We start from the raw sequence: 13,539 nt of genomic DNA, 5'->3' as shown, positions 1-13,539 counted from the left end.
TTCCCATATTATGGGGCCCAACCGGAACCGAATTCCCAAATTCCTTTTTCTTTTTCGTAGCTAATATTACTCAAACAGCGATGCAACTACCGGCTGAATGCTATATTATACGTTAGGAAGGAGTGGGTAACGAGCGGGTAGGCAGAGGTAATACAAGTTCGAGCCATCATTGCAGTTCCTTCTATAGGCCTTTGGCTGTAGCTTGTTATATTACGCCCGCAACCTCTCAGCAGTTTGTGTTTCGCGTTCTGTTCGAATAGGCATAAAACATCAGAAGATGATGATGACGGTGCTCTTTCTTCGCTGTATATGTACACAGCCATTTTTCTCAGACGCGTTTGTCTTTGCCGTATGTGTCTAACGGCAACGGTGCCAGGAGGTCCCTGTTATTTAACAGGTGCACTATAATGTACCACAATGGCCACGAGCGCAAGCCGTGTTGTTCAGTCAGCTGATAGGACGCGACGATTACCGAATTGGTCTGCCGGTTATGATATCTTCTACAGTGGTTATAACAGAGACCGCATCAATGGCGGTGGCGCATGCGACAAACGCAACAAAAGAGGGTTCAGTGATCAGCATCGGTCTCGTCCAGTCATCGATTGCAGAGATCAAGCTAATGCGACTACAAAGTGGCGATCAAATTTGTCGATCTTCCTCATGTCTGCGTCCTTATGAAGTCCTCGTTGTAGCTATTATCGCGTGCCGGCTCATCTTTATTGCTACTGGCTCGAGCGACGTGGACGTTTAGCATTTGTGTCTTGTCCGCTTTTTTGGCTTAGTGGCCGGTCAGTGAGAGCTCGTCAGTAGCGGTCATCCCCTTTTGTCCATTTTCGTCTAGCATTCATCCGATATGTCTTGGGTAGGTAGATTCATTCGCTGATGGCAGAGTAGCGTCGCTGCCATCTAACCGTCGGCAGTTTCGCCGAGCCATAACTGCCAATGGGGCAAAGACGACTTCAAGTTGAGGGTGTTAAGCGATTCCCTGTGTTTGTCTAGTAGCTTGGGCTTATGCCTGCCATTGCCGCCGGAAGGAAGGGACGATGTTAACCGCAGCGATGCGTCCGTCCATCCGGAGTTTCTGCTGCGTCTGTGCTCTACAGGGCAGCGGCATTAGTAGCAACGACGACGGTTATTGCCTCGGCAAGTCAGTCATTAACTAGGCAAGCCGCTAGCAAATCACTCAACCTTCGCTTACTCCCCTGTTATAAATATATAAATAAGCTATATGGATTTAACTATACTTTGGTATCTATCTAAAACAACTGAGATATAATCATAGATGGGTCAAGCACGAGAAGTGAACGAAAGTATCATCCATACCACATCGTAGATCTGTCGTGTAGTAATAAAAACAACAGTAATCACCCAGCGTCCATAAATATCCGATCGTAATAAAAGTACAATAATGACTGAAGTTGTGTCGATAAAAACGCCCCACGAACCAGCAGCGTATTGAACCAATAAAAAGGGAAACGAAGTAAGAGCAATTGAAAAAGCAGGAGCAAGAAGGGGAGGAAGGGAGGGAGAGAGAGAGACGGAACCTTTAAACGATATACAAGACTAGGGCGGTGTCTGGTTATCGCCAATGTGCTCGGTCGATCCTTTCATTCTAATCAGAAGCTGGCCTCATATTTTACTCGTTGAAGATACGCATCTAATTTGGTTTTCCCTTTTTACTTATATATGGCTGCGGTCATTTCCGCGCCAACATTTGCTGTAGCTGCGGTCGGTAGCGTTTCGAAGCCTGAAACAAATCACGTGTGGAAATGTTTACTAATTTGATTTACTTCAACTTATTTCTTTGGTAAACAAATTTTCCATATTTGCTTCGCCATTCACATCCTTTACGAGACTAGTACATGCCCTTCTACTGTACGACCCTTTTAGCTAGAAATCCTCCAATGAAGTTGGAAGAAAGTACGAACGCATCGTTCACTCGGAATGAAGTACTGATCTACCCTAGAAAATTGGTTTCGGAAATCTTTTTCGCATAGATCGTTAACGTTTACGTTCGATTCCTGAAAAATAAACTGGATCCCGCTAATAGATGCCGTGTTATTGAACGGGAATTCAGGTTCTTAAAGTTTTTTTTTTTTATACTAAACACGGCGAGTTTTGACATAAATATAAAAATCAATGCTATAATAACCCCATAGGTAGGCTGTCTCCCCTAGACCTGCTTTGTACATTTATGTGTGCTGATGTAGCATGCTGTGGTGGAATGCATCTGGCACAAGTTTTTAGGCTAAGAAAAGCTGGCCTGCATTGGCATAGCAGACAAGTCAAAAATAGAATAATACAGATTAACATTGCTAAGCGGAAATACAATATCAGCTGTTCGTTTAGGGGTCACGCCTGACGCCTGACGCCTGAATATCACGTTCTTCTTCACTAGAAACAAAAAAGGGTGGTAGCAAGAATCATGCTGCTTTAATGGTTTAATGCGCTCCCCCTAATGACGATTTCTTTTTCACGGATATATTGCAGTTAGCGCATCAGCTGCCATTCGTCTCACAACTTTAACGAAGTCAAGAGAATTATTCATTTCCTTTACGGCATTCCTACCAGCATTCAGCGTTATTCTTCTACCAAATCTTTTAATTTTATTGGCACTGTTATTATTTAGACTAACGCCGCATCCGTAACGATAGCCGCAGAAGCATCAGCTGCTTTCAGAGTAATGATTACATCGATTTGTTGTTCGTTTGCATATGTCTTAGATGATTATAACGATGACGTTGATGGTCGAGATGGCGTTGTCGATGCCGATTTCAGACTGCGTATGTGGATAGGCAAATGTATGATGACATTGTATGTAGCTTTGTAGAGTCATCTCTCGTTAGTGGTTGGCTGCTGAAGAGGTGCCTTCGGCGTGAACGACGCTATTAGCAGGTTATGGCCTGCGCCGTGATAGCCCTGGCGTGTCTAGAAGTCTTAACGCACCCCTGCTCCTGTTCGGTGGCGATGACAAGGACGCCAACGACGAAAGCAACAAAAACATACAAACTACAATAAGCACATGAATAGCAACACTGAACACCACATACGTGATCGGCAACGCTCATCTATTTCCGGAATTATATGGACAGATTACGTAGGGTCGTGGAACCGCGCAGCGGATCGCAGCCGGAGGATGAGCAGCTATGTCACGCTATTTATCTCGATCGGTACATCCGTGGGAATATTCATGTGCAGTACGTGTGGAAGTATACAAAAAAGATATTGAGTCCATACGAATTTCTAGTCCGTAATGTCTTGGAGTTGGTTGAGCAGCGACATACTCCTGAAGGGATGAGAATATATTTACATATGGCCAATTCTTCGTTACCTCTAAATACCTAATAACTGCTTCACTTCAGGGCAATTTTAACATGCACTAAATGTGTATGTATTCGAAGTGATTAAACTGTGATCAATGTACGGACTTTAGCTGGATAGAAAGAATAGAAGAAGCTTAAAGCTACATGCAATAACTATCCATTAAGTTGTTGTTACACTGAAAGGCTGGATGGCACTAAACTCGTTCGTTTTCTTCGTATTGCCGCATGTACAGATATCTTGAAGGGTGCAGGTAACTTGGAAACAACACACAGTACTTGCTCTGCGATAGGAGAGAAGATATCGTACGATTGATAGAATAAGTTATGGTGAACGGTTTTCTAACAGTTTTCCTCAACTTACAGATCCTGATTGCCTAAGGAACCAGTTTGCTTCCTGCCCTTATATTCAAGTAACGTATAGCCAAATTAGGCCAGTAAACAATTTTTTTTAAAAAGAGCCTAACTACTTTCTAGAAGAAATCGTTAGCTATAATGCAGAACAAACTTTACTGTTAATTAAACTATCAGTTGACATAGAAATTTGCATTTGAGCCTAAATCAACTAAATCTCGGCATTAAATTTTCTGTGATAACAGTAGCGCATCTGAAAACTTGCTCACGCAAGAAGCAGCGAAATGTCGTTCCTAGTATTCTTGTTTCAAAAACTGGCCTTGCAATTTATGAGGGTAACCCAATAATTTTATGCGATGTGCTTATTAAAAAAAAGCTCAGGCGTTTTAGCAAGGAAACCTTTTTATGGAGTAACGGACGTTGCTTAAGGTTGTCTTAGAAACCGAAAGAAATAATAGTAATAGCACAAACACCAGTGTTCCAAGAACGTTCAGAAGAGCGACATCTAATATAGATGACTCTAGGATTATCAATTTATCCTAATCCAAAAAAATAGCCATTGTGTAAGTTTCACCAGTATTATTGAACAACAGACGCTACAGCAGGTATGTGGGTATACGGCCTTAACCATTACGCTATACATTATTACACTGTACATGTGTGTTACTGTACTTCAGGTACTGCTGTTCCATCATCGTGACACGACGTATATCCAATTTTAATTTCGCTATTGTGTATGCTTTCAAAGTATCTGTATGTTACGTTTAGATTTCTGTATACTAATAGCAACTCAGCGAAGAACAATCGCATTCAATAACAGACAGTGTGCTTTCCGTCATCTCGCTGCGACTCTGTGATGATTTTCCCATAATGAATTACATAAAAATCAATAAATGGCTCGCCAAGTTCAAATCACGTTATCGTAGACGATGCTAGCACCAGATAGAATGAAGCTTGTACACAATACTTTCAGGAAGACAAAAAGTCGTTTGCATCTGCTGTCCAACTACCCACAAAAGTGTCGCCGACTGAAAAGTGAAAAAGATGTACTCTTTTCCATACAAAGAAATCAACAGATAGAGCACAGTAGATCAATGCACAAAAACAACTGTGTCTATCTATTTTATCCCCCATCGCACAGATTTTCCGTCGGGCCGGCCAACATCATCATTTGATACTCATTCTCCTGTGTACCGCTAATATTATTCTCTACTATGAGCTTGACGCTGCAGCGATCAAGGCGAAACATAACAATGTCTCATCATTTAAATGTACACGGACATCTGTCGTCGATTACACACGCAGAGAAAGACAGGTATACAAACACGTTCACACAAACACATACATATATATCGTTGAGCTGTCGTGGCAAGGATCGAGAGCAATATTACTAACCCGTTACAAAATCGCTACACACATATAAATTATATAAAGATACATATTGAGAAGAAAAGCAAAAGAGAAACCGAGCGAGAGAGAGAAAGAGAGAAGCAAACAATCTCTCTGTAAGCAGAAAGCAACGCAAGTAAGTGTTTCGCCGCCCCGTCACTGCCTTGAAAGCTATTTGACCGGAAGAAACGCCAATCGTATCGCATAATTAACAGCTGCTAGGCTACACTCTTATATATAGATAACAGTTTTGTGCGCGCACCACACTGATGAATAGCTGGCGGGACGGAAACTTAGCAGTATAATAGACAGTTGTTTGATCGGCGTGTCATCATCGTCACCGCGTATCAGCTCGCAATAACTGGGCGACGAAGAACGTCGTCTTCACGATTGGCATTTTGCTTTCTACTACTGTTATTGTTTTAGTGGCAGGTTTCACCGATGAGTCGCACCACTTGCTAGAGAAAGCTGGCAAACAATATTAGGATGGAACAATGCATTGCGCCTCTTGTTTGGGGTGACTTGAACCCCACACATATATATATATATATATGTGTATAAACTAGATAGAAACATTTGTCTCACAGCGAAATGAAACAAACAAGAATTCCATCACAAAAGGCGCTGGTCGAAATCATTATATTGCCACGGGGACCTTGTTGGCAGGAGTTACGGGAGACACTTTGCTAATCTGGCTTTGCTTGTGCTCTTCAACGCTACCGTAATCGCTAGCACGCAACCGACTTGATGCTTGTGTTAGGGCTATATCGTAAACTGTACAGTAATTACTGGGTCACAGTAGTACAATTACTGAGTGAGTGACTGCCGAGGGAGTGTGCGCTTCTTGCGGAGCCGGTCGTGATGGTGGCTTTGGCGGTTTCTGCGTTGACGGTGGCAACACCGACAAAGGATGTGAGGATCAGTCATAGGCCCTATCTGAGGGATACTAGTGGTGAATTTGTTTCATCGGAAGGTTATTCGTTCTAGTCATCCATTCTAAAGAATGAAAGGAAGCAAGCAATAGTTCGAATTCGGCAAATGTTGTGCTAGCTTTGTACGTTTATTAATAACAGCAATAATAACACGATCGACACGGCTGGCATTATGCCATGACTCTTAAGATTATGTCACTAGCACTATAAAGCTTTTTCTTTTTTGAACAGGTTTTCCATTTGGTGGTAGCGACGCTACGGCAATTGCGTCAAAAGGATAGCTACTACTATTGTTACACAAAAAGGCTCGTGTCACCCATGCATAAAGCCCTGTATCACACGTTTTTGGAGGGCTAATTAAACGGTCTGCGGCGCTGGAAAATGGCAAGTTTAGATTTGCACAAAAAGTGTTTTTAATCGTTGCTTATTTCGTAATATTTTACATAAATGTTGACCACTAATGTTAAATGAGAATAAATATCCCATGAATGATGATACAGGCAATATCTAACAAGGCTCGTGATATCGTTGAAAAAATATTCGTTTACAGATAAAGTACCTCTTTTTTAAAAAAAGTCCCCACATATGCAACTCGAATAAAATTATCCGCAAAAAACTATTTCTATTTCCGCTCCTCATTTACGCTAGAAAATCTTCTTGCCTTGGAAAGAAAAGATTAGAAGGTTTACATTTAAGTGCTTGGCATAAGTTTATATCTCAGGAGAATACGGCAGCCTCGCCGAAACGCGCATAGCCTTGAGTAAGCATGTTATACATGAAGAGCTTTTGTGGAAATGTAATATATATTATACAACTGTTAACTATTGATTCGCAGGTCCAGAATTTCCTAATAATAACATGTTCTAAATTTTCCGTTGCTGTCGCAATTTGTTCTACCCCGGCGACTCCAAACTAGTTAAAGGCCGCCTTAGAGTTAGTTTAAATAATCCGCAGAATCATACCTTCTACGTAGCGTGCTGTTTATCCAGACGTTTCATTTGCCGCACAATTCGCATAATTTAAGATAAGTCAGATGCATTATTATGGTATATCCATCCAGGATTGCTGTGATTGCCAAAGCTTCTAAGGAAAAAGACGTTATCAAGTTTTTCTACGTTCGTTTAATGCGTTTATTGACTCTGTCCCTGTATCCTTTGGTGACCGTGAACACATTATGCAGCTAGAAATTCGAGTGAGTCAGGACACGTACGCGGTAAAACGTAATCTAAGCGATCGCATCGATTTCCTCTGCTCAACCATTTATTCCGTCATTATCTTTGCAGAGACACAGCACATCAGCCGCTATGCGGTCGAAATCGTCAGTCGACCAGCCATCGGCGAAGCGTCACACAAATTAACACCGCTTGTAGTTATCCTTTATTATACCAGATCAATCATATAATGAATGAACATATATATATATATATATTATATATGTGTTATTTTCTCTCTAGTTTTCTATTTATGAGGCCGTATAAAGCAACAAAACATCACAGATCATATTGTTAATCGAAGTTAACTCATGGATAGCTATACCCTTTTTTTTCGAAGCTCGCAGGAGCTTTCTGATATGCCAATAAGCGAATACATTGCATTGCAAATATTAGTCCTCTTCGGGCCAGTGGGCAAGATTTTTAACCGACAGTAACTTTTTCAACTCTTTATCGGGTCTGCACGGATTAATTGATTCATGCGGATTGTGTGACATTACGTGAACACAGCCAACTATAATTTTCAGCACCGAAATATCTGCTTGCTTCTTCCAGTAATCATGATTTAGTTTAACCTCTTAATAATGACACTATTTCCAGAGCTTAGCCTATTTGGGATTTAGGAGTTTCTATCGGTCGTCTGCTTTTTCGATTCGCACATTGTTGACGTGGCAGCGCGGGTAAATTCGATCTGTTCTGCTGCTCTATCGTCAAGCTAATTTCTTCGTTATATCTTAAAATCACTTTTAATGTATTACACAGGAATATGGCGCTCTTATCTAAAAAAAAAACCATAGAAGCCTTTGGCTGTATCTGAAATACGTTAATATGTAGGGCGATGCAGGACGTGGCGTTCCTTCAGTATTCATCTCACTCAGGATCACAGACCGGCTTCGTCAGGCTATCGGTACTATAATGTATAACTAAGCTAGCCATTCTAACTATGAAATTATCGCGATCTACCCAATGGCCTCAACGTAAGTGTTTTTGAGGTTGATCGTTCGAAATGCAATAATAACGTTGTTGCTTTGGAAGAGTGGCCCGGCTATCAAGATAAATAATAATGTCTCTGTTAACTACCAGCGAGCATGCTCCACGTTGTGCCGTATAATTTTAATAACACTTTTTGGATAGAAATAAAGGCGTATTCAAATAGCATTATTACATTCTATAATAATTAGAAATTTGAAGCAAATCACTGCATTACAAAAGATTCCATGCAATCGTTTTGCGTAATGTCAACAAATGAGCAGGCAAGCGACTTTCTTTAGCAATGATAATCATCCATGGATATTTATCTATACTTATCTAGACATGCGCGCGATCAGCACATGTTTATTGCAGTACACAACTATGCTTGGGAACGGCTGCAGCCAGAGCTATTTAACATGGGAGATCGATGTTTGACAGGGAACTAGCAAAAGAAGTGCTTAAAGTTAAAGCCTTTTTCTCAATACTTTCTCTCTGGAAAAGTGGGTGGCAACTTTTGTGAACGTTTATAAATTACCTCTACTTGGCCTTATCACATAGCGTGGATTACTTGTTCCATTGATTCCTATTAGCAATAGCAAACAAGGCTTCGGAAGTAAATTCTTACTTTCAATCAACGTAGAGCTCATATTGTTTTGGCACGGTAATTAATATAATAATATTGTAATTACTAGCACATTGTCCGGAGAACCTACTTTATATAGAGATAAAGCTTGTAGTTTATATGCACTAGAATATGCCTATTATGTATAGTAGATAAAAAAAAAGTCAAACGACTTTTATATTCAAAATGGTAAGATCAGTAATAACTCTGGAACTTGTCTAAATGACGCATGAGCGATACGTGAAATGAATCGCGTATCATGCTGAGGGCAGCAGTAAAAACGTGATTATGCGTAACAAAGCTCCTGCTACAAGTGCTCCTCTAATTTGCGAAAATACCATAATTGTGCTACTGGTTTCTTCAACATTATAGATGATGACACAAAACGATATCGACTCTTACATACGTAAAAAATAGAATATGTATCGTGAATTGGGCTACGATTTTGGAGTGTCTTCTATTCTAGATAAAATAGCGCACTGTAACGCCTGGCAGTAACGAATCAATAATATAAATGAAGTCTAGCGGCTTTATCTCTCTAGTTGAACATGACATTGCTGTTTTGTAATCGCGGTGCTTTTTCCAGGAGCCATTTAGCTATAATTCGTTAGAAATGGCATAGTAGCGGTTAGTTTCAGTTTACTTTGTCGGAGTAACTTCGTGGCTCAGAAGCTCTAAGGGCAAGAAGAAAAACACCAGCGACATCCACGACGATCAAAGCTCATCGCAGTGAGGAACGCCCAGGCGAAAAAAGAGAACGCCACGAGACGAAACGATGACAAAACGGTAACGGCAACAACAACAGCGACATTGTTATATATATTATTACTAATATCAAATGGAAATGTCCTGATCATCGCTTGCAGGTACCTAACTGATCGGTGCACTGGCCATTACGACGTTCTCACTGACATGGTGCTAGCAGTTCAGTACTGCACTGAAGTATTTGTCTGTGCCTGCCTGTCTGCATGTAGTCTTGTCCGTCTGCGAATCCTGTACGCCCTTTTGCTTATGCCAGTGAGTGAATGAATGAGCGTGTGTTTGTATTCTTTGCGCGCGTCTTTGAGCGCGTGTGAGTGCAGCTTGCCCGCCTACCAGTTGTGAGGAAATGTGCTGCGTTGTGCTATGCTGATTGGTGACTGTCCAACATCCGTGGCGGTTTAGCCGTTTACTGGCCATCACCTAGCCTTCTATATATCCACCTTCCTCTTCCTTCAGGGGTCTGCTGGCCTTCTCTACAGCCTGCGGCGTCGGGAGCGGCATTTGACTACGCCAGCCGCTGTCACGCAAGTGTGGACTACTGTTGTAATAATCGCCATGACTACAGCGTCCATAACGTCAGACGTTATCATCATCACGACAGTCGTCACCGTAGCTGCTGTTGCCGTTGATGATGATATCGTATAGTCGCCTCCCAACTAATTCGTGACGGCTCGTCCATGATTAGCCTCGCTATTTACGCTATTTCGATTCACAGGCACACAGACATGTGCATCCTCTTTTATCCACGAACTACTCCTATCTACAAAATGGAACTGAGGCTGCTCTTATTACATGTTACCGACTGTGCGTATGGTACAAAGTAATATACAGATGTGTGTGTACGTGCGTAGTGATGCTGCCGGTGCCTTGCCAACTGAGCAGTCGTTCGTCCAACAAGAAGTTTTTCATCCGTCATTATAGTGCCATCGTGCCAGTCAGGCAGACACAGGTCATATACACAACCTAGTTGTATACAATGCACACGTTGTTCACTTACGCAGAACACGGTGAACGAACTGACGCTTTCGGTGTCATCGGTTCCACAGTCGCACGGCAGCCATCTTCGTCGTTCTTCTTTGTGGCCCTATCCGCTTGAAGAAAGCCTTCGACGCGCGAGACAAAATGGCAGATGCACGGACGGACACCGAAGGAATGACCGCGCATGCTAGCCATCGCATACTGACAAATTCATCATCACGGCCGTCATCACCATCATTAGGCGTATAAGATCATTGCCAAGAGCTGTATCATCAACAGCAACTGCAGTTCTAATGTGAAGGAAATCGTAACCGTGGAGAAAGCGCAATGATTAATTCAACCGATGGCTGAGTGGTCTGAGCCGTTATTGGCGTTGTTGTCGATGCATTACCCCATGGACCAGGCCAACATTAAAAGTTATTTTGTGGAATATATGTGTGATCGAACTAATGTTTACTAAGAAGTAGCGAAATGGGTCATGAATAGATGGGACAATACCTGTCAGATCGATGTCCTTGTATGGTACATTTACAGTGTGAGGTCATTGCCAGGGGAATATAAAAAGGGAAACGTGAAGCGGTCTTCGTGTCAACTGTTAATAATGACTACGACCGTTAGACTAACGTTCCACCCCGTGCTCAATAGTATTGCATTGCTACATATCATATGTTCTAGTCTACGTATCTGATTTATTACTTCGAGTAATATCATGTTGTTACTATATACGTGTATTTATGATGCGATTAGTGGTGACTATAAAAGGATATATTTAAATAGATCTGCTTCGAAAAGCTGGCAAATCTCATAGCGAATGAAGTACGTGATTTTGCAGGTTGCCTCTATTCTATTTATTGCAATAGCAATGAAATGAAACATTTGTGATAATAAGATTTGGCTTGAGCCAACAAAATGTTGACACAGAAATACTCTTTGTTAAAAAGGGGCAATAGACATCGGGGAGTTTTTATCAGTAACATAACTTTGTAGGCAGCACATCTAGGATATATATGTGTTGCGACTTCGAGCTTCGCAACTATTATATAACACTCACAGGCAGCTTGAGCACTTGAAATAATTTGAATATTCAGTAAAAGTGTAACGCTTTCAACGATGCATATGCAAAACGACGACAAAAGTAAGCGCTTTACTATACCTTCCAGTTAGGCTACGATCTGGCGGCTCGCATCCTCGGTGCCTGCATAGGTAACCAGGCGAATTCTGCTGAGGCGGAGTCAAGGTCAACCTAACTTGACCTGTAAAGCGGCACTGAGTTCCCGAGATTTCAGAATTAAGTCTGTATCAGTTTCCATGAGTTTGCATAATATCTGGCTAGCTAAATTTCTGTGGCCCACAGTACCTCGATGACACGTAACGCGGCTTACGTGTCATCGAGGTACTAACAAAGGGAACGAGTCGCGTTTAGCCCGAGCATATTCATACGACTAAGCAAAATGTTTTTTTACCCCTGTCTTAAGTGCATTAAGCCCATTCAGATTTAGACAGCAATGATCGTAAGCACCGATGGTAACAATAACATACAGAGCACTTCTTTATATGTAAAAAACCATTGTATACAAGCGATTTATTATAATTTCTGTAAAAGGAGGCATGCAGCCGTCAATAAATGGGGTAGTCAAAAAGTCTTCTGTGCAATGTTTCCCATCGACTACATTACAAATGAGGGTAAACTGATCTTTTTTGCGTCGTCATCTCAACTGTAATCGAGAATTTGTAACAAATTTAAGCGTAAAAGTTATTCTCTACAAAGTTTTTTTTTTCATTTTCTGCCGTCATGGGGCCGACTATCATGTTGCTTGCAAAAGCACGTTCGAAATTAATGTCGATGTCTTTCATTGTTGCCTGCTTGACTTCTCAGAGCTTCAGATCTACATGGAACTGTGAAGCCTAGCATCGGTTCCATCTTGAGATAGTGAAGTAACTATAAAAGGTAACTCGTTAACGGTAGCGCAGCAAATTCTTAATTGCAACAGTAGTACGATACAATTGACACGGGACTATGGGTCAACTAAAACATTAGATTAGAACACCATAGTAGAATATCTAAATTGGAGTGACTACGTAACTGAATGAAGCTAACGAGGTTATCAGCTAGGATATTTAACACAGAGCAATGGAATGAATTTGAAACGTAGTGAATCGGCTAGCTGACAGAAAAAAAAACACAAAAAATCAACAATTATATATGCGGCAGGATTCCATGTTTGTCAGTTGAAAAGGCAGCTATCAAGCATCAATATAATGATATTATTAATGGCGGCATTTGCCGGATAATGAGCTTGCAATGCTGTACGATGTAGTATATTTTATCGATTGCTCCAATCAAACACGACGAGCTAAATATATGTTAATGTAGACGTTAAACACATTCAGCAATTCGTCTTCAAATAATACTAACATCACAAATATAAACTAAAAGAAACGAGACCAACACATTATCGTCGATAACCCAGCAACGACTAAGATGTTCCGACAAGGATTGAAACAGGCCTAAAACATAGTGATAGTTAGTGAGCTGAGCTGAAACGAAAGTAAAATTCAACCAGTCCACGTTTCGATACATCTACGTGATGTCCACCAGGATACGGGATGAAAAACTGGGCAATCTTCGTTCGAAAACCCATGGATTCGTTGATTATATGATCGAAAGTATAAAGAATCGTCTTATATCGTTTTATTGCTCCTTTTTTCATGCTTGTCTTTTACGATTTATACGAAAGTTCAATTCAGCAGGTTTTCAGTATACCCCTAACGATAGTTGGATCTCTTTGAAGAAGCCAACCTAAATCGGATGTAAAAAGCCCATTCACTTAATTACTGATTGTTAGCAAAGTGTTCGAAAGATAATTGTCATTACTTCTTGTATAGCCTTGGAGGTTCGAAAACTGACTGGCACTTGCGTTCAGCGATCTTGTTCGCAGCGCACAGTCCCTATGTCCATCTTGTTTTACCATAGCACCGATGCAATAGATCTGTTACCG

General features: G+C 41.2%; 2 long non-coding RNA genes across 2 annotated transcripts; one reads left to right on the top strand and one right to left on the bottom strand.

Annotated features, from left to right (window-relative positions):
• Positions 1-2,414: 2,414 nt before the first annotated feature.
• Positions 2,415-5,397, bottom strand: LOC147752886 (uncharacterized). Its single transcript, XR_015312864.1, has 2 exons — positions 5,326-5,397; positions 2,415-3,286 (listed from the first exon to the last, which is right to left on the bottom strand). It is a non-coding gene; the product is annotated as an uncharacterized LOC147752886 (long non-coding RNA).
• Positions 3,961-13,232, top strand: LOC111264907 (uncharacterized). Its single transcript, XR_002683150.2, has 4 exons — positions 3,961-5,975; positions 6,227-6,379; positions 7,279-9,586; positions 10,019-13,232. It is a non-coding gene; the product is annotated as an uncharacterized LOC111264907 (long non-coding RNA).
• Positions 13,233-13,539: the final 307 nt, after the last annotated feature.

The sequence above is a fragment of the Varroa jacobsoni genome, unplaced genomic scaffold (genome assembly GCF_002532875.2).
Source record: "Varroa jacobsoni isolate VJ856 unplaced genomic scaffold, vjacob_1.0 scaffold_913, whole genome shotgun sequence".
NCBI lineage: Eukaryota > Metazoa > Arthropoda > Arachnida > Mesostigmata > Varroidae > Varroa > Varroa jacobsoni.
The sequence above is the reverse complement of the archived record's forward strand: the minus strand, read 5'-3'. Positions and strand labels throughout refer to the sequence as shown.